Source organism: Arachis hypogaea, chromosome 2 (genome assembly GCF_003086295.3).
Source record: "Arachis hypogaea cultivar Tifrunner chromosome 2, arahy.Tifrunner.gnm2.J5K5, whole genome shotgun sequence".
NCBI lineage: Eukaryota > Viridiplantae > Streptophyta > Magnoliopsida > Fabales > Fabaceae > Arachis > Arachis hypogaea.
Window position 1 is genome coordinate 44,581,465 of NC_092037.1, and position 23,194 is coordinate 44,604,658.

The window sequence follows — 23,194 nt, forward strand, 5'->3', positions numbered from 1 at the left end:
TAGTTCTAAAATCTTTTTTTTTAAATATTTTTAGTTTTAATTTTCGAATACTCTCTCTCTCATCTCTTTCTATTTATTTGCTAACACTTCTCTTCTACTTATAATTCGAAACCTCTTTCCCTCTGTGTTTGAATTCTTCTTATCTTCTCTCTACCTCATTCTTCTATTCTTCTTTTCCTCTGACACCTCAAGGAATCTCTATACTGTGACATAGAGGATTCCACTACTCCCTTTGTTCTCTTCTTTTTTTTCATTTGAGAAGAAACAGGGATAAAAACATTCTTGTTAAAGCTGATCCTGAACCTGAAAGGACTCTGAAGAAGAAACTAAGAGAAGCTAAAGCACAATACTCCAGAGAGGACCTTACAGAGAATTGGTGCACGAAATTGCAATCACACTTTTGCAACCCCGCACAACTAACCAGCAAGTGCACTGGGTCGTCCAAGTAATACCTTACGTGAGTAAGGGTCGATCCCACGGAGATTGTCGGCTTGAAGCAAGCTATGATTATCTTGTAAATCTTAGTCAGGATATCAATAATTATCAGGGTTGATTGTGAAAAGTAAAAGAACATGAAATAAGTACTTGTTTTGCAGTAATGGGGAACAGGTTGAGGTTTTGGAGATGCTCCATCTTCTGAATCTCTGCTTTCCTACTGTCTTCTTCTTCAAGCACGCAAGGCTCCTTCCATGGCAAGCTGTATGCAAGGGTTTCACCGTTCTCAGTGGCTACCTCCCATCCTCTCAGTGGAAATGTTCAACGCACCCTGTCACGGCACGGCTATCCATCTGTCGGTTCTCAATCAGGCCGGAATAGAATCCAGTGATTCTTTTGCGTCTGTCACTAACGCCCCGCCCTCAGGAGTTTGAAGCTCGTCACAGTCATTCAATTATTGAATCCTACTCAGAATACGACAGACAAGGTTTAGACCTTCCGGATTCTCTTGAATGCCGCCATCAGTTCTAGCTTATACCACGAAGATTCTGGTTAAGGAATCCAAGAGATATCTACTCAATCTAAGATAGAACGGAGGTGGTTGTCAGGCACACGTTCATAGTTGAGAATATGATGAGTGTCACGGATCATCACATTCATCCGGGTTAAGAACAAGTGATATCTTAGAACGGAAGCAAGCATGATTGAATAAGAAACAGTAGTAATTGCATTAATCCATCAAGACACAGCAGAGCTCCTCACCCCCAACCATGGGGTTTAGAGACTCATGCCGTGGAAGGTACACAAAGAAACGTGTAAAGTGTCATGAGGTACAGATACAATGTCAAAAGATCCTATTAATAGTGAACTAGTAACCTATGGTATACAGGAATGAGTAAATGACGTAAAAATCTACTTCTGGGTCCACTTAGTGTGTGCTTGGGCTGAGCATTGAAGCTTTCATGTGTAGAGACTTTTTCTGGAGTTAAACGCCAGCTTTCATGCCAGTTTGGGCGTTTAACTCCAATTTTTATGCCAGTTCCAGCGTTAAACGACGCTGGGAATTCTGAGGCTGATTTGCAACGCCCGTTTGGGCCATCAAAGCGCGAGAAAAGTATGGACTATTATACATTTCTGGAAAGCCCAGGATGTCTGCTTTCCAATGCCGTTGAGAGCGCGCCAATTGGACTTCTGTAGCTCCAGAAAATCCACTTCGAGTGCAGGGAGGTCAGAATCCAACAGCATCTGCAGTCCTTTTCAGTCTCTGAATCAGATTTTTGCTCAGGACCCTCAATTTCAGCCAGAAAATACCTGAAATCACAGAAAAACACACAAACCCATAGTAAAGTCCAGAAAAGTGAATTTTAACTAAAAACTAATAAAAATATACTAAAAACTAACTAGATCATACTAAAAATATACTAAAAACAATGCCAAAAAGCGTATAAATTATCCGCTCATCACAACACCAAACTTAAATTGTTGCTTGTCCCCATGCAACTAAAAATCAAAGTAGGATAAAAAGAAGAGAATATACTATAGATTCCAAAATATCAAGGAAACTTAGCTCCAATCAGATGAGCGGGACTAGTAGCTTTTTGCTTCCGAACAGTTTTGGCATCTCACTTCATCCTTTGAAGTTCAGAATGATTGGCATCTATAGGAACTCAGAACTCAGATAGTGTTATTGATTCTCCTAGTTAAGTATAATGATTCTTGAATATAGCTAGTGTATGAGTCTTGGCTGTGGCCCAAAGCACTCTGTCATCCAGTATTACCACCGGATACATACATGCCACAGACACATACTTGGGTGAACCTTTTCAGATTATGACCCAACTTTGCTAGAGTCCCCAATTAGAGGTGTCCAGGGTTCTTAAGCACACTCTTTTTGCCTTGGATCACAACTTTATTTCTTTCTTTTTTTTTCGTTTTTTTTTATTCACTACTTTTTCTTGCTTCAAGAATCAATTTGATGATTTTTCAGATCCTCAATAACAGTTCTCCTTTTCCATCATTCTTTCAAGAGCCAACAATTTTAGCATTCTTAAAACAACAAATTCAAAAGACATATGCACTGTTCAAGCATTCATTCAGAAAAAAAAAGTATTGTCACCACATCAAACTAATTCAACTAGTTTCAAAGATGAATTCAAAATCCTGTACATCTTGTTCTTTTGTGATTAAAGCATTTTTCATTTAAGAGAGGTGATGGATTCGTAGGACATTCATAGCTTTAAGGCATAGACATTAAGATACTAATGATCATGTAATAAGACACAAACATAGATAAACATAAGCATAAAAATTCGAAAAATAGAAAATAAAGAACAAGGAGATTAGAGAACGGGTCCACCTTAGTGATGGCGGCTTGTTCTTCCTCTTGAAGATCTTATGGAGTGCTTGAGCTCCTCAATGTCTCTTCCTTGCCTTTGTTGCTCCTCTCTCATGATTCTATGATCTTCTTTAATTTCATGGAGGAGGATGGAATGTTCTTGGTGCTTCACCCTTAGTTGTCCCATGTTGGAACTCAATTCTCCTAGGGAGGTATTGATTTGCTCCCAATAGTTTTGTGGAGGAAAGTGCATCCCTTGAGATGAATATCTCCATCTCCCATGGCTCGGAGGTGGAAGCTTTTGCCTTCCCTTTCCTCTTTCTAGAGGTTTCTCCGGCCTTAGGTGCCATAAATGATTATAGAGAAACAAAAAGCAACGCTTTTACCACACCAAACTTAGAAGGTTTGCTCGTCCTCGAGCAAAAGAAGAAAGAAGAGAGAGAGTGGTGGGGTAGGTGGGGATCCTGTGGGGTCCACAAATCCTGAGGTGGCAAGGATAATTCCTCCCTGCACCAAGTGGTGAGCAAAAATGCTCCTTCTGCCAATCCTGGCGTTAAACGCCGGGTTGGTGCCCATTTCTAGCGTTTAACGCCAGCTTGGTGCCCATTCCTGGCGTTTAACGCCAGTCTAGTGCCCCTTTCTAGCGTTAAACGCCCAGAATGGTGCCAGACTGGGCGTTAAACGCCCATCTGCTAGCCTTACTGGCGTTTAAACGCCAGCAAGATCTTCCTCCAGGGTGTGCTGTTTTTCTTTCTGTTTTTGCCTTTTCAATTGATTTTGTGACTTCTCATGATCATCAACCTACAGAAGACATAAAATAACAAAGGAAAAATAATAAATATAACATTGGGTTGCCTCCCAACAAGCGCTTCTTTAATGTCAGTAGCTTGACAGTGGGCTCTCATGGGGCCTCACAGATACTCAGAGCCATGTTGGAACTTCCCAACACCAAACTTAGAGTTTGACTGTGGGGGCTCTGTTTGACTCTGTTTTGAGAGAAGCTCTTCATGCTTCCTTTCCATGGTTACAGAAGGGGAACCTTGAGTCTTATAGTTTGCACTGTCTGTAAGCCACGGAGCTTCCTGAATAGCAAATAATTGCTCATCCGGAATGGTTTCAGAGATCTCAGTAGGAGGGAGGGATGCTCCTGCTACTGGTTCTATCCGGGACAGGTGATCAGCTACTTTATTTTCTGTCCCTTTTCTGTCTCTTATTTCTATATCAAACTCTTGCAGAAGCAACACCCATCTTATGAGCCTGGGTTTTGAATCCTGCTTTGTGAGTAGATATTTAAGAGCAGCATGGTTAGTGTACACAATCACTTTTGATCCTACTAAATAAGATCTGAACTTGTCAATGGCATAAACCACTGCAAGTAACTCTTTTTCTGTGGTTGTGTAGTTCTTCTGTGCATCATTTAGAATACGGCTGCCATAATGAATGACGCGCAGAAGCTTACCATGCCTTTGTCCCAATACTGCACCAATGGCATGGTCACTGGCATCATACATTAGTTCAAATGGTAATGTCCAGTCTAGTGTAGAGATGACTGGTGCTGTGACCAGCTTAGCTTTCAGGGTCTCAAACGCCTGCAGACACTCCTTATCAAAGATAAATGGCGTGTCAGCAGCTAGTAGATTACTCAGAGGTTTGGCAATTTTTGAAAAATCCTTTATAAACCTTCTGTAGAATCCTGCATGCCCCAGAAAGCTTCTGATTGCCTTAACATTGGTAGGTGGTGGTAATTTTTCAATTACTTCAACTTTAGCTTGATCCACCTCTATTCCCTTGTTTGAAATTTTATGCCCAAGGAAAACTCCTTCAGTCACCATAAAGTGACATTTTTCCCAGTTTAAAACTAGGTTGGTCTCTTGGCATCTTTTCAGAACAAGTGCTAGATGGTTAAGGCAGGAACTGAATGAGTCTCCAAATACTGAAAAGTCATCCATGAAGACTTCCAGAAATTTCTCTACCATATCTGAGAAGATAGAGAGCATGCACCTTTGAAAGGTTGCAGGTGCATTGCACAGACCAAAAGGCATCCTCCTGTAGGCAAATACTCCAGAAGGACATGTAAATGCTGTTTTCTCTTGGTCCTGAGGATCTACTGCAATTTGGTTGTAACTTGAATAGCCATCCAAAAGCCAGTAGTATTCATGACCTGCTAGTCTCTCTAGCATCTGGTCTATGAATGGTAAGGGAAAATGATCCTTTCTGGTGACTGTATTGAGCCTTCTGTAGTCAATACACATGCGACACCCTGTAACTGTTCTTGTAGGAACTAGTTCATTCTTTTCATTATGAACCACTGTCATGCCTCCCTTCTTAGGGACAACGTGGACAGGGCTCACCTAGGGGCTATCAGAAATAGGATAAATAATCCCAGCCTCTAGTAATTTAGTGACCTCTTTCTGCACCACCTCCTTCATGGCTGGATTTAGCCTCCTTTGTGGTTGGACCACTGGTTTGGCATTATCCTCCAACAGGATTTTGTGCATGCATCTAGCTGGGCTAATTCCCTTAAGATCACTTATGGACCACCCAAGAGCTGTCTTGTGTGTCCTTAGCACTTGAATCAGTGCTTCCTCTTCCTGTGGATTTAAAGCAGAGCTTATAATCACTGGAAACGTGTCACCTTCTCCCAGAAATGCATACTTCAGGGATGGTGGTAGTGGTTTGAGTTCAGGTTTGGGAGGCTTATCCTCCTCCTAAGGAATTTTTGAAAATTCCTTTGTTTCCTCTGGTTCTTCTTGATCAGGTTGAGCATCCTTGAAGATGTCCTCAAGCTCTGATTCTAGGCTTTCAGTCATATTGATCTCTTCTACCAGAGAGTCAATAATGTCAGCGCCCATGCAGTCATTTGGTGTGTCTGGATGCTACATAGCTTTTACAGCATTCAACTTGAACTCATCCTTATTGACTCTCAGGGTTACTTCCCCTTTTTGTACATCAATAAGAGTTCGTCCAGTTGCTAGGAAAGGTCTTCCTAGAATGAGAGTTGCACTCTTGTGCTCCTCCATTTCCAGCACCACAAAGTCAGTTGGAAAGGCGAATGGCCCAACCTTGACAATCATGTCCTCTATTATGCCTGATGGATGTTTAATGGAGCCATCAGCAAGTTGGAGGCATATCCGGGTTGGTTTGACTTCTTCAGTCAACCCAAGCTTTCTGATAGTGGATGCAGGTATTAGATTGATACTTGCTCCAAGATCACATAGGGCTGTCTTGGTGCAAGCGCCTTCTAATGTGCATGGTATCATAAAGCTTCCTGGATCTTGAAGCTTTTCTGGTAAGCATTTCAGGATGACTGCACTGCATTCTTCAGTGAGAAATATTTTTTCAGTTTCTCTCCAATCCTTCTTATGACTTAAGATCTCTTTCATGAACTTAGCATAAGAAGGTATTTGCTCAAGTGCCTCTGCAAACGAAATCTTTATTTCAAGAGTCCTTAGATAGTCTGCAAAGTGGGCAAATTGCTTATCCTGCTCCGCTTGGCGGAGTTTCTGAGGATAAGGCATCTTGGCTTTATATTCTTCAACCTTAGTTGCTGCAGGCTTATTCCTTACAGAAGCGGTTGAAGAAGCCTTTTTAGAGGGATTACTGTCAGCACTCTCAGGTGTCTGATCCTCCCTTGGCGTCTGAACGCCAGGAATAGGTGAAGAGTGGGCGTTTAACGCCAACTTCTCTCCCTTTTCTGGCGTTTGAACGCCAGAACTGGGCAGGGAATGGGCGTTTAACGCCAGCTTTCCTCCCCTTTCGGGCGTTTGAGCGCCAAAAGTATTCCTCTCTGGGCTCTTACTGTCCTCAGAGGGATTTTGGACAGTGGTTTGGTTATCCTCTGTCAAGTGTTCCTTATTTGGCTTTTTGCTCTTTTGGGCAGTGTTATTCAATGTCTTCCCACTCCTCAGTTGAATTGCTTGACATTCTTCTGTTATCTGTTTAGATATCTGCTGTTTTGCTTGATTCAACTGCAGTTCTATGTTCTTGTTAGCAACTTTAGTTTCATGGAGCATCTCTTCAAATTCTGCTAACTGTTTTGTCATCAGGAGTAATTGTTGATTAAGCTCAATCATCTGTTCTTGAGGATTAGGATCAGTGGCTACTGCCATGACTTCCTCTTTTGGGGAGAACTCATTGCTAGAGTACAAATATTGATTTCTAGCAACAGTGTCTATAAGCTCTTGAGCCTCTTCAATTGTCTTCCTCATGTGTATAGATCCACCAGCTGAGTGGTCTAAAGACATCTGAGCTTTTTCTGTAAGCCCATAGTAGAAGATGTCTAACTGTACCCACTCTGAAAACATTTCAGAGGGGCATTTTCTTAGCATACCTCTATACCTCTCCCAGGCATTATAAAGGGATTCATTATCCTCTTGTTTAAAGCCTTGGATGTCCAGCCTTAGCTGTGTCATCCTCTTTGGAGGGTAAAAATGATTCAGGAATTTGTCTGATAACTATTTCCATGTCTTTATGCTTGCTGTAGGTTGGTTATTCAACCACCTCTTAGCTTGATCTTTTACAGCAAATGGAAACAGTAATAGTCTGTAGACATCCTGATCCACCACTTTATCACGTACTGTGTCAGCAATTTGTAAGAACTGTGCCAGAAACTCAGTAGGCTCTTCCTGTGGAAGACCGGAATACTGGCAATTTTGCTGCACTATGATAATGAGTTGAGGATTTAACTCAAAGCTGCTTGCTTTGATGGGAGGTGTACAAATGCTACTCCCATATGCAGCTGTAATGGGGTTAGCATATGACCCCAGAGTCCTTCTGGATTGTTCAATCCCACTTAGGTCTATGATGGATAAAGGAAAATGATATGGATTGCAAGAAGATAAATATATATTTTTTTTTGAATTAACCGAAAAAAATAAAATAAAATAAAATAAAACAAAAAGAAAATAAAATAAAAATTCGAAAATTAAAAGAAAATAAGATCAAAGCAAATTGAGAACTGAATCAATTAGTTAATTAAAAAGATTTTGAGATTAGCAATTAGAAAGATATGATTGAAAAAAATTTTTTTTGTGAAAAAGATTTGATTTTTGAAATGAGGAAAGAGAAAAACAACAAAATGACAGCAAACTTAAAATTTTTAGAAAATCAAGCACTAATTTTTGAAAAATTTAAGGGAAAAACACAAAGAGGACACCAAACTTAGAATTTTTACGGATCAAAAAGGGATTAAAGACATGCAAATTCGAAAATTAAAAGAAAAACAAAAGCATGCAATTGACACCAAACTTAAAATATGAAACTAGACTCAACTAAAAGACTCTAAACCAACAAAAATAAAACAGTCCTAATCTAAGCAACAAGATAAGCCGTCAGTTGTCCAAACTCGAACAATCCCCGGCAACGGCGCCAAAAACTTGGTGCACGAAATTGCAATCACACTTTTGCAACCCCGCACAACTAACCAGCAAGTGCACTGGGTCGTCCAAGTAATACCTTACGTGAGTAAGGGTCGATCCCACGGAGATTGTCGGCTTGAAGCAAGCTATGGTTATCTTGTAAATCTTAGTCAGGATATCAGAAATTATCAGGATTGATTGTGAAGAGTAAAAGAACATGAAATAAGTACTTGTTTTGCAGTATTGGGGAACAGGTTGAGGTTTTGGAGATGCTCCATCTTCTGAATCTCTGCTTTCCTACTGTCTTCTTCTTCAAGCACGCAAGGCTCCTTCCATGGCAAGCTGTATGCAAGGGTTTCACCGTTGTCAGTGGCTACCTCCAATCCTCTCAGTGGAAATGTTCAATGCACCCTGTCACGGCACGGCTATCCATCTGTCGGTTCTCAATCAGGCCGGAATAGAATCCAGTGATTCTTTTGCATCTGTCACTAACGCTCCGCCCTCAGGAGTTTGAAGCTCGTCACCGTCATTCAATCATTGAATCCTACTCAGAATACGACAGACAAGGTTTAGACCTTCCGGATTCTCTTGAATGCCGCCATCAGTTCTAGCTTATACCACGAAGTTTCTGGTTAAGGAATCCAAGAGATATCTACTCAATCTAAGATAGAACGGAGGTGGTTGTCAGGCACATGTTCATAGTTGAGAATATGATGAGTGTCACGGATCATCACATTCATCCGGGTTAAGAACAAGTGATATCTTAGAACGGAAGCAAGCATGATTGAATAAGAAACAGTAGTAATTGCATTAATCCATCAAGACACAGCAGAGCTCCTCACCCCCAACCATGGGTTTTAGAGACTCATGTCGTGGAAGGTACACAAAGAAACGTGTAAAGTGTCATGAGGTACAGATACAATGTCAAAAGATCCTATTAATAGTGAACTAGTAACCTAGGGTATACAGAAATGAGTAAATGACGTAAAAATCCACTTCTGGGTCCACTTAGTGTGTGCTTGGGCTGAGCATTGAAGCTTTCATGTGTAGAGACTTTTTCTGGAGTTAAACGCCAGCTTTCATGCCAGTTTGGGCGTTTAACTCCAATTTTTATGCCAGTTCCAGTGGCTGATTTGCAACGCCGGTTTGGGCCATCAAATCGCGGGCAAAGTATGGACTATTATACATTGCTGGAAAGCCCAGGATGTCTACTTTCCAATGCCGTTAAGAGCGCGCCAATTGGGCCTTTGTAGCTCCAGAAAATTCACTTCGAGTGCAGGGACGTCAGAATCCAACAGCATCTGCAGTCCTTTTCAGTCTCTGAATCAGATTTTTGCTCAGGACCCTCAATTTCAGTTAGAAAATACCTGAAATCACAGAAAAACACACAAACTCATAGTAAAGTCCAGAAAAGTGAATTTTAACTAAAAACTAATAAAAATATACTAAAAACTAACTAGATCATACTAAAAATATACTAAAAACAATGAAAAAAAGCGTATAAATTATCCGCTCATCAAGAATTTCAAAAAAAAAAGCTGAGTTGGCAGCCGAACCCAACAACAATGTTAGAGATGCAAGGTAGATGCTTGGTGACTATACTGCACCAACTTCCAACTTCTATCGAATAAGCATCTCAATTCCTGCCTTTGGAGCAAACAACTTTGAGCTTAAGCCTCAATTAGTTTCTCTAATGCAGTAGAATTGCAAGTTTCATGGACTTCCATCGGAAGATCCTCATCAAGTCTTAGCTGAATTCTTGCAAATCTGTGATACTATTAAGACCAATGGGGTTGATCCCGAGGTCTACAGACTTATGCTTTTCCCCTTTGCTGTAAGAGACATAGCTAGAACATGGTTGGACTCACAACCTAGAGAAAGCCTGAACTCTTGGGACAAGTTGGTCAATGCTTTCTTGACCAAATTCTTTCCACCTCAAAAGATGAGCAAGCTCATAGTGGAAGTCCAAATCTTTAAACAGAAGGAAGGTGAATCCCTCTATGAAGCTTGGGAAAGATACAAGCAATTAACCAAAAGGTGTCCTTTTGACATGCTTCCAAAATGGAGCATCATATGTATATTTTATGATGGTCTGTCTAAATTGTCCAAGATGTCATTGGACCATTCTACTGGTGGATCTCTTCATCTGAAAACACCTGCAGAAGCCCAGGAACTCATTGAGATGGTTGCAAATAACCAGTTCATGTACACTTCTAAAAGAAATCCTGTGAATAATGGGATGACTCAGAAGAAAAGAGTTCTTGAGATTGATACTCTGAATGCCATATTAGCTCAGAATAAAATATTGACTCAGCAAGTCAATATGATTTCTCAAAATCTAACTGGATTGCAAGCTGCATCCAGCAGTGCTAATGAAGCCTCCTCTGAAGGAGAAGCTTATGACCCTGAGAATCCTGCAATGGAAGAGGTGAATTACATGGGAGAATCCTATGGAAACACCTATAATCCTTCATGGAGGAATCATCCAAATTTCTCATGGAAGGATCAACAGAAGCCTCAACAAGGCTTCAACAACAATAACAGTGGGAGAAATAAGTTTGGCAATAGCAAACCTTTTCCATCATCTTCTCAGCAACAGACAGAGAATTTTGAGCAGAGCCTCTCTGGCCTAGCAAACATAGTCTCTGATCTATCTAAGGCCACTCTCAATTTCATGACTGAAACAAGGTTCTCCATCAGAAATTTGGAGGGACAAGTGGGTCAGCTGAGTAAAAGAGTTACTAAAACTCCTCCGAGTACTCTCCCTAGCAATACAGAAGAGAATCCCAAAAGAGAATACAAGGCCATAACCACATCCAAAGTGGCCGAACCTAGAGAGAGTGAAAAAGGTAGTGATTCCCAGTGAGGAAGACCTCAAGGTACGTCCACTGACCAATAAGGAGTTCCCTATTGAGGAACCAAAGGAATATGAGGCTCATACAGAGACTATAGAGATTCCACTAAACTTACTGTTGCCATTCATGAGCTCTGATGAATATTCTTCCTCTGAAGAGGGTGAAGACATTGTTGAAGAGCAAATTGCTCTGTATCTGGGAGCAATCATGAAGCTGAATGCCAAGTTATTTGGTAATGAGACTTGGGAGGATAAACCTCCATTGCTCATCAATGAACTGAATACATGGATTCAGTAGACATTGCCTCAAAAGAAACCGAATCCCAGAAAGTTCTTAATACCTTGCACCATAGGCACCTTGACCTTTGAAAAAGCTTTGTGTGACCTGGGGTCAGGTATCAACCTCATGCCACTCTCTGTAATGGAGAAACTAGGGATATTTGAGGTACAAGCTCACTAGAGATGGCAGACAAATCAATGAAACAGGATTATGGACTTATAGAGGATGTCTTAGTGAAGGTTGAAGGCCTTTACATCCCTACTGACTTCATAATCCTAGACACTGGGAAGGATAAAGATGAATCCATCATTCTTGGAAGACCCTTCCTAGCCACAGCAAGGGCTGTGATTGATGTGGACAGAGGAGAGTTAGTCCTTCAATTGAATGAGGACTACCTTGTGTTCAAGACTAAAGGATCTTCTTTTGTAAACATGGAGAAGAAGCATGAAAAGCTTCTCTCAATACAGAGTCAGACAGAGCCCCCACACTCAACTTCTAAGTTTGGTGTTGGGAGGCCACAACCATGCTCTGAGCATCTGTGAAGCTCTGTAAGAGCTTCCTGTCAAGCAATTGACATTAAAGAAGCGCTTATTGGGAGGCAACCCAATGTTATTTATCTATATTAATTACTCTTTCATTTTATTTTCCATTGTTATTATATGCTTTCTTTAGGTTGATGATCATGTAAAGTCACAAAAACAATTGTAGAATTAAAGCAAAATAAAAAATAGCATAAAAATAGCACACCTTGGAGAACGAGCTTACTGGCATTTAAACGCCAGTAAGGATAGCAAATTGGGCGTTTAACGCCCAGTTTGGCACCATTCTGAGCGTTAGACGGTAGAAATGGCACACAAACTGGCGTTTAATGCCAAAAAGGGTGTCTGGTGTCTGGCTGGCATTAAACGCTAGTAAGAGTAGCAAAATGGGTGTTTAATGCCTAGTCTGGTAGCATTCTGGGCGTTAAACGCCAAAACTGGCAGCCAGACTGGTGTTTAATGCCAGAAAGGGGCATCAGCCTGGTGTTTAACGCCAGAAATGCCATACAAAGGGCGTTTAAACACCAAAAAGGTGCAGGGATGAGAAATCCTTGACACCTCAGGATCTATGGACCCCACAGGATCCCTACCTACCCCAACTCACTCTCATTCCTCTTCATACCTTTCCAAAACACTCTTCTCCAAACACCATTCACCTATCAAATCCTACCCTCTTCCCCATAATCTCTTCACCACTCACATTCATCCACTATTTTCCATCAAACAACTCACCTACCCACCCCCACCCACTCAAATTCAAACCATTTCCCTTCCAAACCCCACCCCTATTACACGGATACCCTCTCCCCCTACCTTATAAATACCCCTCCTTACTCCTTCATTTTCACACATCACAAACACTCCCAACCCCCCTTGGCCAAACCACTCCTACACCTCCATCTCCTCCGTTTATCCTTCATCTCTTCCTTTCTTCCTTTTTTTGCTCGAGGACGAGCAAACCTTTTAAGTTTGGTGTGAAAAAAAGGGCTGTTTTTTGCTTTTCCATAACCATTAATGGCACCTAAGACCGGAGAAACCTCTAGAAAGAGGAAAGGAAAGGCCATTGCTTCCACCTCTGAGTCATGGGAGATGGAGAGATTCATCTCAAGGGTCCATCAAGACCACTTCTATGAAGTTGTAGCCAAGAAAAAGGTGATCCCCGAGGTCCCCTTCAAGCTCAAAAAGAGCAAATATCCAGAGATCCAACAAGAGATTCAAAGAAGAGGTTGGGAAGTTCTCACCAACCCCATCCAACAAGTCGAAATCTTAATGGTTCAAGAGTTCTATGCTAATGCATGGATCACTAAGAACCATGATCAAAGTGTGAACTCGAACCCAAAGAATTGGCTCATAGTAGTTCGGGGGAAATACTTGGATTTCAGTTCGGAAACCATGAGGTTGACATTCAACTTGCCAATGATGCAAGGAAATCTTCATCCTTTCACAAGAAGGGTCAACTTTGATCAAAGGTTGGACCAAGTCCTCATGGACATCTGTGTGGAAGGAGCCCAATGGAAGAGAGACTCCAAAGGCAAGCCGGTTCAACTGAGAAGGCTTGACCTCAAACCCATGGCTAGAGGATAGTTGGAGTTTATCCAACGCTCTATCATTCCTACTAGCAATCGGTCCGAAGTAACTGTGGATCAGGCTATCATGATCAATAGTATCATGATTGGAGAGTAAGTGGAAGTTCATGAGATCTTACCTCTAGAACTATACAAGGTGGCTGACAAGCCTTCCACTTTGGCAAGGTTAGCCTTCCCTCATCTTATTTGTCACCTATGCAATTCAGCTGGAATTGTCATAGAGGAAGACATCCTTATTGAAGAGGACAAGCTCATCACTAAAAAGAGGATGGAGCAAACAAGAGAACCCACTCATAGACCTCAACAAGAGCATGAGGAAGTCCCTCATCAAGAAATCCCTAAGATGCCTCAAGGGATGCATTTTCCTCCACACAACTATTGGGAGCAACTCAACACCTCTTTAGGGGATTTGAGTTCCATCATGGAGCAACTAAGAACGGAGCACCAAGAGCACTCCATTATCCTCCATGAAATTAGAGAGGACCAAAGAGCCATGAGGGAGGAGCAATAAAGGCAAGGAAGAGATATTGAGGAGCTCAAGCACTGCATAGAATCTTCAAGAAGAAGAACTAGCCGCCATTACTAAGGTGGACCCGTTCTTTAATTTCCTTATTATTTGTTTTCTATTTTTCGTTTCTTATGCTTTATGTTTTATCTATGTTTGTGTCTTTATTACATGATCATTAGTGTCTAGTGTCTAGTGTCTATGCCTTGAAGCTATGAATGTCCCATGAATCCTTCACCTTTCTTAAAGGAAAAAAGTTTCTAATTGCAAAAGAACAAGAACTGCATGAATTTCAAATTCTATCTTGAAATTAGTTTAATTATTTTGATGTGGTGGCAATACTTTTTTATTTTCTGAATGAATGCTTGAACAGTGCATATTTTTTATAGTGAAGTTTATGAATATTAAAATTGTTGGCTCTTGAAAGAATGATGAAAAAAGAGAAATGTTATTGATAATCTGAAAAATTATAAAATTGATTCTTGAAGCAAGAAAAAGCAGTGAAAAATACAAAGCTTGCGAAAAAAGAAAAAGAAAAAAAGCAAGCAAAAAAAGCCAATAGCTCTTTAAACCAAAAGGCAAGAGCAAAAAGCCAGTAATCCTTTAAACTAAAAAGGCAAGGGTAAAGAGGATCCAAGGCTTTGAGCATCAGTGGATAGGAGGGCCCAAAGGAATAAAATCCTGGCCTAAGCGGCTAAATCAAGCTATCCCTAACTATGTGCTTGTGTCATGAAGGTCCAAGTGAAAAGCTTGGGGCTGAGTGGTTAAAGTCATGATCCAAAGCAAAAGAGTGTGCTTAAGAACTCTGGACACCTCTAAATGGGGACTCTAGCAAAGCTGAGTCACAATCTAAAAAGGTTCACCTAGTTATGTGTCTGTGGCATTTATGTATCCGGTGGTAATACTGGAAAACAAGATGCTTAGGGTCACGGCCAAGACTCATAAGTAGTTGTGTTCAAGAATTAACATACTGAACTAGGAGAATCAATAACACTATCTGAATTCTGAGTTCCTAGGGATGCCAATCATTCTGAACTTCAAAGGATAAAGTGAAATGCCAAAACTGTTCAGAAACAAAAAGTTATTAGTCCCGCTCATCTAATTGAATCTAAGCTTCATTGATGTTTTGGAATTTATTGTATATTCTCTTCTTTTTATCCTATTTTGTTTTAAGTTGCTTGGGGACAAGGAACAATTTAAGTTTGGTGTTGTGATCAGCGGATAATTTATACGCTTTTTTGGCATTGTTTTTAGGTAATTTCTAGTATGTTTTAGTTACATTTTAGTATATTTTTGTTAGTTTTTATGCAAAATTTACATTTCTAGACTTTACTATGAGTTTGTGTATTTTTCTATGATTTTAGGTATTTTCAGGCTAAAATTAAGGTACTTGAGCAGAAATCTGATTCAGAGGCTGAGAAAGGACTGCAGATGCTGTTGGATTCTGACATCCCTGTAATTGAAGTGGATTTTCTAGAGCTAAAGAATCCCAATTGGTGCGTCTCAATTGAGTTAGAAAGTAGACATTTTGGACTTTCCAGCAATGTGTAATAGTCCATACTTTTCCCGAGATTTGATGGCCCAAACTGGCGTTCAAACGCCACCCAGAGACCCTTTTCTTGCATAAAACGCTAGAACTGGCACCAGAACTGGAGTTAAACGCCCAAACTGGCACCCAAGCTGGTGTTTAACTCCAAGGATGGCTTATGTATGTGAAAGTTTCAAAGCTCAGCCCAAGCACACACCAAGTGGGCCCCGGAAGTGGATTTCTGCACTATCTACTCATTTTCTATAAACCTAGTTTACTAGTTTAGTATAAATTGCACTTTTTACTATTGTATTGGGGTCTTCTTTGGAACCTGGTGGACAAAATTGTGATCATCAATATTGGCTCTTTGGCATATACACAAAAACTATTGTGTCTCTTGGTCAATTTCACAACTCCGTTCAACTAACCAGCAAGTGTACTGGGTCGTCCAAGTAATAAACCTTACGTGAGTAAGGGTCGATCCCACAGAGATTGTTGGTATGAAACAAGCTATGGTCACCTTGTAAATCTCAGTCAGGCAGATTAAAATGGTTTATGGGTTTCGAAAATAAAGATAAAAGAATAGATTAAATAAAAGGATAGAAGACTTATGCAGATTCATTGGTGGGAATTTCAGGTAAGCGAATGGAGATGCTGCATGGCTCAAGGACGCCTGCTCTCCTACTGCTTCTACTCAATCCTTCTTACTCCTTTCCATGGCAAGCTTTGTATAGGGGTTCACCATCAGCTGTGGCTACTTTCACTCCTTTCGGGAAAATGATCCTATGCGGTTGTCAGTCGCACGGCTAATCGTCTGGAGGCATCACCCATGGTTGATGGCTACATCCCATCCTCGCAGTGAAAACTAATGCTCACGCACTCTGTCACAGTACGGCTAATCACTGGTTGGTTCCCGCTCCTACTGGAATAGAATCCCTTGATTCTTTTGCGTCTGTCACTAACACCCAGCAGGTTGCAAGTTTGAAGCACGTCACAGTCATTCATTACCGGAATCCTACTTGGAATACCACAGACAAGGTTAGACTTTCCGGATTCCCAGGATCCTACTCGAAATACCACAGACAAGGTGAGACTTTCCGGATCCTCATAAATGCCGCCATCTATCTAGCTTATACCACGAAGATTCTGTTGGGGAATCTAAGAGATACGCATTCAAGCTCTGTTGCATGTAGAACGGAAGTAGTTGTCAATCACGCGCGTTCATAATTGAGAATGATAATGAGGGTTACTTATCATCACATTCATCATGTTCTTGGGTACGAATGAATATCTTGGAATAAGAATAAGAGAGATTTGAATAAAAGAAAATAGAACTTCATTAATACTTGAGGTACAGCAGAGCTCCACACCCTTAATCTATGGTGTGCAGAAACTCCACCGTTGAAAATACATAAGTGGAAGGTTCAGGCATGGCCGAATGGCCAGCCCCCTAAAACGTGATCAATGATCTCCTAAGATGAAGAATAAAACAAAACTGAGACCAAAGATGAAACGTGGTCAAAAAGACATCTAATACATTAGATAAATGTTCTATTTATACTAGATTAGCTACTAGGGTTTACATGAGTAAGTAATTGATGCATAAATTCACTTCCGGGGCCCACTTGGTGTATGCTTGGGCTGAGCTTGATTAATCCACGAGTTGAGGCATTTCTTGGGGTTGAACTCCGAGTTATGACGTGTTTTGGGCGTTCAACTCCGGATCATGACGTTTTTCTGGCGTTTAACTCCAGACAGCAGCGTGTACTTGGCGTTCAACGCCAAGTTACGACGTCATTCTTCGAATAAAGTATGGACTATTATATATTGCTGGAAAGCCCTGGATGTCTACTTTCCAACTCCGTTAATAGCGCGCCAATTGGAGTTCTGTAGCTCCAGAAAATCCATTTCGAGTGCAGGGAGGTCAGATTCCAACAGCATCAGTAGTCCTTTTGTCAGCCTTCTTCAGAGTTTTGCTCAAATCCCTCAATTTCAGTCAAAATTTACCTGAAATCACAGAAAAACACACAAACGCATAGTAAAGTCCAGAAATGTGAATTTAACATAAAAATTAATGAAAACATCCCTAAAAGTAGCTTAAACTTACTAAAAACTATATAAAAACAATGCCAAAAAGCGTATAAATTACCCGCTCATCACAACACCAAACTTAAATTGTTGCTTGTCCCCAAGCAACTGAAAATCAAATAGGATAAAAGAAGAGAATATACTATAAAGTCCAAAATATCAATGAATATTAATTTAATTAGATGAGCGGGACTTGTAGCCTTTTGCTTCTGAACAGTTTTGGCATCTCACTTTTTCCTTTGAAGTTCAGAGTGATTGGCGTCTCTGGGAACTCAGAATTTCGGATAGTGTTATTGACTTTCCTAGTTAAGCATGTTGATTCTTGAACACAGCTACTTATGAGTCTTGGCCGTGGCCCTAAGCACTTTGTTTTCCAGTATTACCACCGGATACATCAATGCCACAGACACATAACTGGGTGAACCTTTTCAGATTGTGACTCAGCTTTGCTAGAGTCTCCAGTTAGTGGTGTCCAGAGCTCTTAAGCACACTCTTTTGGATCACGACTTTAACCACTCAGTCTCAAGCTTTTCACTTGGACCTTCATGACACAAGCACATGGTTAGGGACAGCTTGATTTAGCCGCTTAGGCCTGGATTTTATTTCCTTGGGCCCTCCTATCCATTGATGCTCAAAGCCTTGGATCCTTTTTACCCTTGCCTTTTGGTTTTAAGGGCTATTGGCTTTTTCTGCTTGCTTTTTCTTTCTATTTTTTTCGCCATATATTTTTTATTTTTTATTTTTTATTTTTTTTTCGCACAAGCTTTTGCTTTTCACTGCTTTTTCTTGCTTCAAGAATCAATTCATGAATTTTTCAGTTCATCAATAACATTTCTCTTTGTTCATCATTTTTTCAAGAGCCAACAATTTTAACACTCATAAACAACAAGATCAAAAATATGCACTGTTCAAGCATTCATTCAGAAAACAAAAAGTATTGCCACCACATCAATATAATTAAATTAAATTCAAGGATAAATTCGAAATCTATGTACTTCTTGTTCTTTTGAATTAAAACATTTTTCATTTAAGAGAAGTGAAGGATTAATGGATTTTATTCATAGCTTTAAGGCATGGTTACATACTAATGATCATGAAATAAAGACACAAAACATAGATAAACACAATAATTAAAAACCGAAAACAGAAAGAAATAAAGAACAAGGAATGAATCCACCTTTAGTGGCGTCTTCTTCTTGAAGAACCAACAATGTCCTTAAGCTCTTCTATGTCCCTTCCTTGCCTTTGTTGCTCCTCCCTCATTGCTCTTTGATCTTCTCTTATTTCTTGGAGAATGATGGAGTGTTCATGATGTTCCACCGTTAATTGTTCCACATTATGGCTCAAATCTTCTAAAGAGGTACTGATTTGCTCCCAATAGTTGTTGGGAGGAAAGTGCATTCCTTGAGGCATTTGTTGATGATGAACTTCCTCATGTTCTTCTTGAGGGCCGTGAGGCATTTCTCTTGTTTGCTCCATCCTTTTCTTGGTGATGGGCTTGTCTTCTTCAATGGAGACATCTCCATCTATGATAACTCCAGCTGAGTAACATAGATGGCAAATAAGATGAGGGAAGGCTAGCCGTGCCATGGGTGAGGACTTGTCGGCTATTTTGTAGAGTTCATTGGAGATGACTTCATGAACCTCTACTTCCTCTCCAATCATGATGCTATGGATCATGATGGCCCGATCCACAGTAACTTCAGATCGGTTGCTAGTAGGGATGATGGATCTTTGAATGAACTCCAACCATCCTCTAGCCACAGGCTTGAGATCCAGTCTTCTTAGTTGGACTGGCTTGCCTTTGGAGTCTATTCTCCATTGGGCGCCTTCCACACATATGTCCGTAAGGACTTGGTCCAACCTTTGATTAAAGTTGACCCTTCTTGTGTAGGGGCGTTCATCACTTTTCATCATAGGTAAGTGAAACGCCAACCTCACATTTTTCGGACTAAAATCTAAGTATTTCCCCCGAACCATTGTGATATAGTTCTTTGGATTCGGGTTCATACTTTGATCATGGTTCCTAGTGATCCATGCATTGGCATAAAACTCTTGAACCATCAATATTCCGACTTGTTGCATGGGGTTGGCTAAGACTTCCCAACCTCTTCTTTGGATTTCATGTCGGATTTCCGGATACTCATTCTTTTTGAGCTTGAAAGGGACCTCGGGGATCACTTTCTTCTTTGCCACAACATCATAGAAGTGGTCTTGATGGCTCTTGGAGATGAATCTCTCCTTCTCCCATGACTCGGAGGTGGAAGCTTTTGTCTTCCCTTTCCCTTTTCTTGAGGATACTCCGGTCTTAGGTGCCATTGATGGTGAATGAAAAAACAAAAAGCTTAGGCTTTTTCCACACCAAACTTAAAATTTTGCTCGCCCTCGAGCAAGAAAGAAAAGAAAAGAAAAGAAGAAGAAGAGAATAGAGGAGAGAGGGGAAGAAGGGGGTTCGGCTATGTGGGAGAAGAAGGGGTTTGTGTTGTGTGAAAATGAAGAAGAAAAGAAGGGTATTTATAGGGAGAGGGAGGGTGGGTATTCGGCCATTTTGGGTGGGAATGGGTGGGAAAGTGAATTTGAATTTTATGAAGGTAGGTGGGGTTTATGGGGAAGAGGAGGTTGATGTGAATGGTGAATGGGGTAATTGGGAAGAGGGATTGAGGTGATTGGTGAAGATTTTTGGGAAGAGTGACATGGGGAAGAGTGAGAATGAGATTTACATTAGGAGAGTGTGATTAGGATTAAAAGAAAAGGTAGGTGGGGATCCTGTGGGGTCCACAGATCCTGAGGTGAAAAGAAATACCATTCATTCACCATATAGGCATGTAAATTGCCTCCATGCATCATTCTGGCGTTCAAACGCCCATTGGTGCATGTTCTGGGCGTTAAACACCCATGTAATGCATGTTTCTGGCGTTGAACGCCAGTTTCATGCTTGTTTCTGGCGTTCAGCGCCAGTTCGTCCTCTGTGTGCACATCCTGGCGTTAAACGCCAGGTTGTTGCTTGTTTCTGGCGTTCAGCGCCAGAATGGTGCTCTGTTCTGGCGTTGAACGCCAGCCAGATGCATCTTACTGGCGTTGAACGCCAGTCTGCGCTGCCTCCAAGGTGAAAATTTTTTTTCTTCTGTTTTTGACTCTGTTTTTAATTTTTTTGATTTTTTCATGACTCCTCATGATCATGTACCTAATTAAACACAAAAATAACAAAGAAACAAAATAAAATAAAATTAGATAAATAAAATTGGGTTGCCTCCCAACAAGCGCTTCTTTAATGTCAATAGCTTGACAGTGGCTCTCATGGAGCCACAAGGTGATCAGGTCAATTTTAGTGTGTAGTCCCAACACCAAACTTAGAGTTTGGATATGGAGTTTGAACACCAAACTTAGAGTTTGGTTGTGGCCTCACAACACCAAACTTAGAGTTTGACTGTGTGGGCTCTTCTTGACTCTGAACTGAGAGAAGCTCTTCATGCTTACTCTCTTTTGTCACAGAGGGATGGCCATGTGCTTGAAACACAAGGTAGTCCCCATTCAATTGAAGGACTAACTCACCTCTGTTAACATCTATCACAGCTTCTGCTGTGGCTAGGAAAGGTCTTCCTAGGATGATGCATTCATCATCTTCCTTCCTAGTGTCTAGGATTATGAAATCAGCAGGGATGTAAAGGCCTTCAACCTTTACTAGCACGTCCTCTACTATTCCATAAGCTTGTCTCACTGACTTGTCTGCCAATTGTAATGAGAACAAGGCAGGTTGTACCTCAATGATCCCTAGCTTCTCCATTACAGAGAGTGGCATCAGATTTATCCCTGACCCAAGATCACATAGAGCTTTTTCAAAGCTCATGGTGCCAATGGTGCAAGGTATTAAGAACTTGCCAGGATCTTGTTTCTTTTGAGGTAGAGTTTTCTGAATCCAAGTATCTAGTTCACTAATGAGCAAGGGAGGTTCACTTTCCCAAGTCTCATTACCAAACAGCTTGGCATTCAGCTTCATGATAGCTCCTAAATATTAAGCAACTTGCTCTCCAGTCACATCTTCATCCTCTTCAGAGGATGAAAAGTCTTCAGAGCTCATGAATGGCAGAAGGAGATTTAATGGAATCTCTATGGTCTCTATATGAGCCTCAGATTCCTCTGGATCCTTAATAGGAAACTCCTTCTTGCTTGAGGGACGTTCCAGGAGGTCTTCCTCACTAGGATTTTCGTCCTCCTCCTCCCCTATGCATTCGGCCATTTTGATCAAATCAATGGCCTTGCACTCTCCTTTTGGATTCTCTTCTGTATTGCTTGGGAGAATACTGGGAGGAGTTTCAATGACTTTCTTACTCAGCTGGCCCACTTGTGCCTCCAAATTTCTAATGGAGGATCTTGTTTCATTCATGAAACTGAAAGTGGCTTTTGACAGATCAGAGACAATATTGGCTAAATTAGAAGTGTTTTGTTCAGAATTCTCTGTCTGTTGCTGAGAAGATGATAGATATGGCTTACTATTGTTCAGCCTATTGCGTCCACCATTGTTAAAGCCTTGTTGAGGCTTTTGTTGATCCTTCCAGGAGAAATTTGGGTGATTTCTCCATGATGGGTTATAGGTGTTTCCATAAGGTTCACCCATGTAATTAACCTCTGCCATGGCAGGGTTATCAGGATCATAAGCTTCTTCAGAAGCTGCCTCTCTAGTACTGTTGGATGCATGTTGCAGTCCATTCAGATTTTGAGAGATCATGTTGACCTGTTGAGTCAACACTTTGTTCTGAGCCAATATAGCATTCAGAGCATCAATTTCAAGAACTCCTTTCTTCTGAGGTATCCCATTATTCACGGAATTCCTTTCAGAGGTATACATGAACTGGTTGTTTGCAACCATGTCAATGAGTTCTTGAGCCTCTGCAGGCGTTTTCTTCAGGTGAATAGATCCACCTGCAGAATGGTCCAATGACATTTTTGAAAATTCAGAGAGACCATAATAGAATATATCTAATAGGGTCCATTCTGAAAACATGTCAGATGGACATCTTTTGGTCAGCTGCTTATATCTTTCCCAAGCTTCATAGAGGGATTCACCATCTTTTTGTTTGAAGGTTTGAACATCCACTCTCAGCTTGCTCAGCTTTTGAGGAGGAAAGAATTTATCCAAGAAGGCAGTGACCAGCTTATCCCAGGAGTCCAGGCTATCCTTAGGTTGTGAATCCAACCATATTCTAGCTCTGTCTCTTACAGCAAAAGGGAAAAGCATGAGTTGTAGACTTCAGGATCAACTCCATTCGTCTTTACAGTCTCACAGATCTGCAAGAACTCAGTTAAAAACTGATAAGGATCTTCAGATGGAAGTCCATAAAACTTGCAGTTTTGTTGCATCAATGCAACTAGTTGAGGCTTAAGCTCAAAGTTATTGGCTCCAATGGCAGGAATGGAGATGCTTCTTCCATCAAACTTGGACGTTGGCTTTGTGAAGTCACCAAGCATTCTCCTTTCATTATTATTATTATTTTCGGCTGCCATGTCCTTCTCCTGTTCGAAAATTTCTGAAAGGTTGTTTCTGGATTGTTGTAATTTAGCTTCTCTTAATTTTCTCTTCAGAGTCCTTTCAGGTTCTGGATCTATTTCAACAAAAGTGCCTTTTTCCCTGTTCCTGCTCATATGAAGGAGAAGAAAACAAGAAAAGGAAGAGGAATCCTCTATGTCAC

At 40.9% G+C, this 23,194-nt stretch overlaps 1 non-coding gene across 1 annotated transcript; it reads right to left on the reverse strand.

Moving 5' to 3' along the window:
• Positions 1-10,075: 10,075 nt before the first annotated feature.
• LOC112765391 (small nucleolar RNA R71) lies at positions 10,076-10,179 on the reverse strand. Its single transcript, XR_003183720.1, has one exon. It is a non-coding gene; the product is annotated as a small nucleolar RNA R71 (small nucleolar RNA).
• Positions 10,180-23,194: the final 13,015 nt, after the last annotated feature.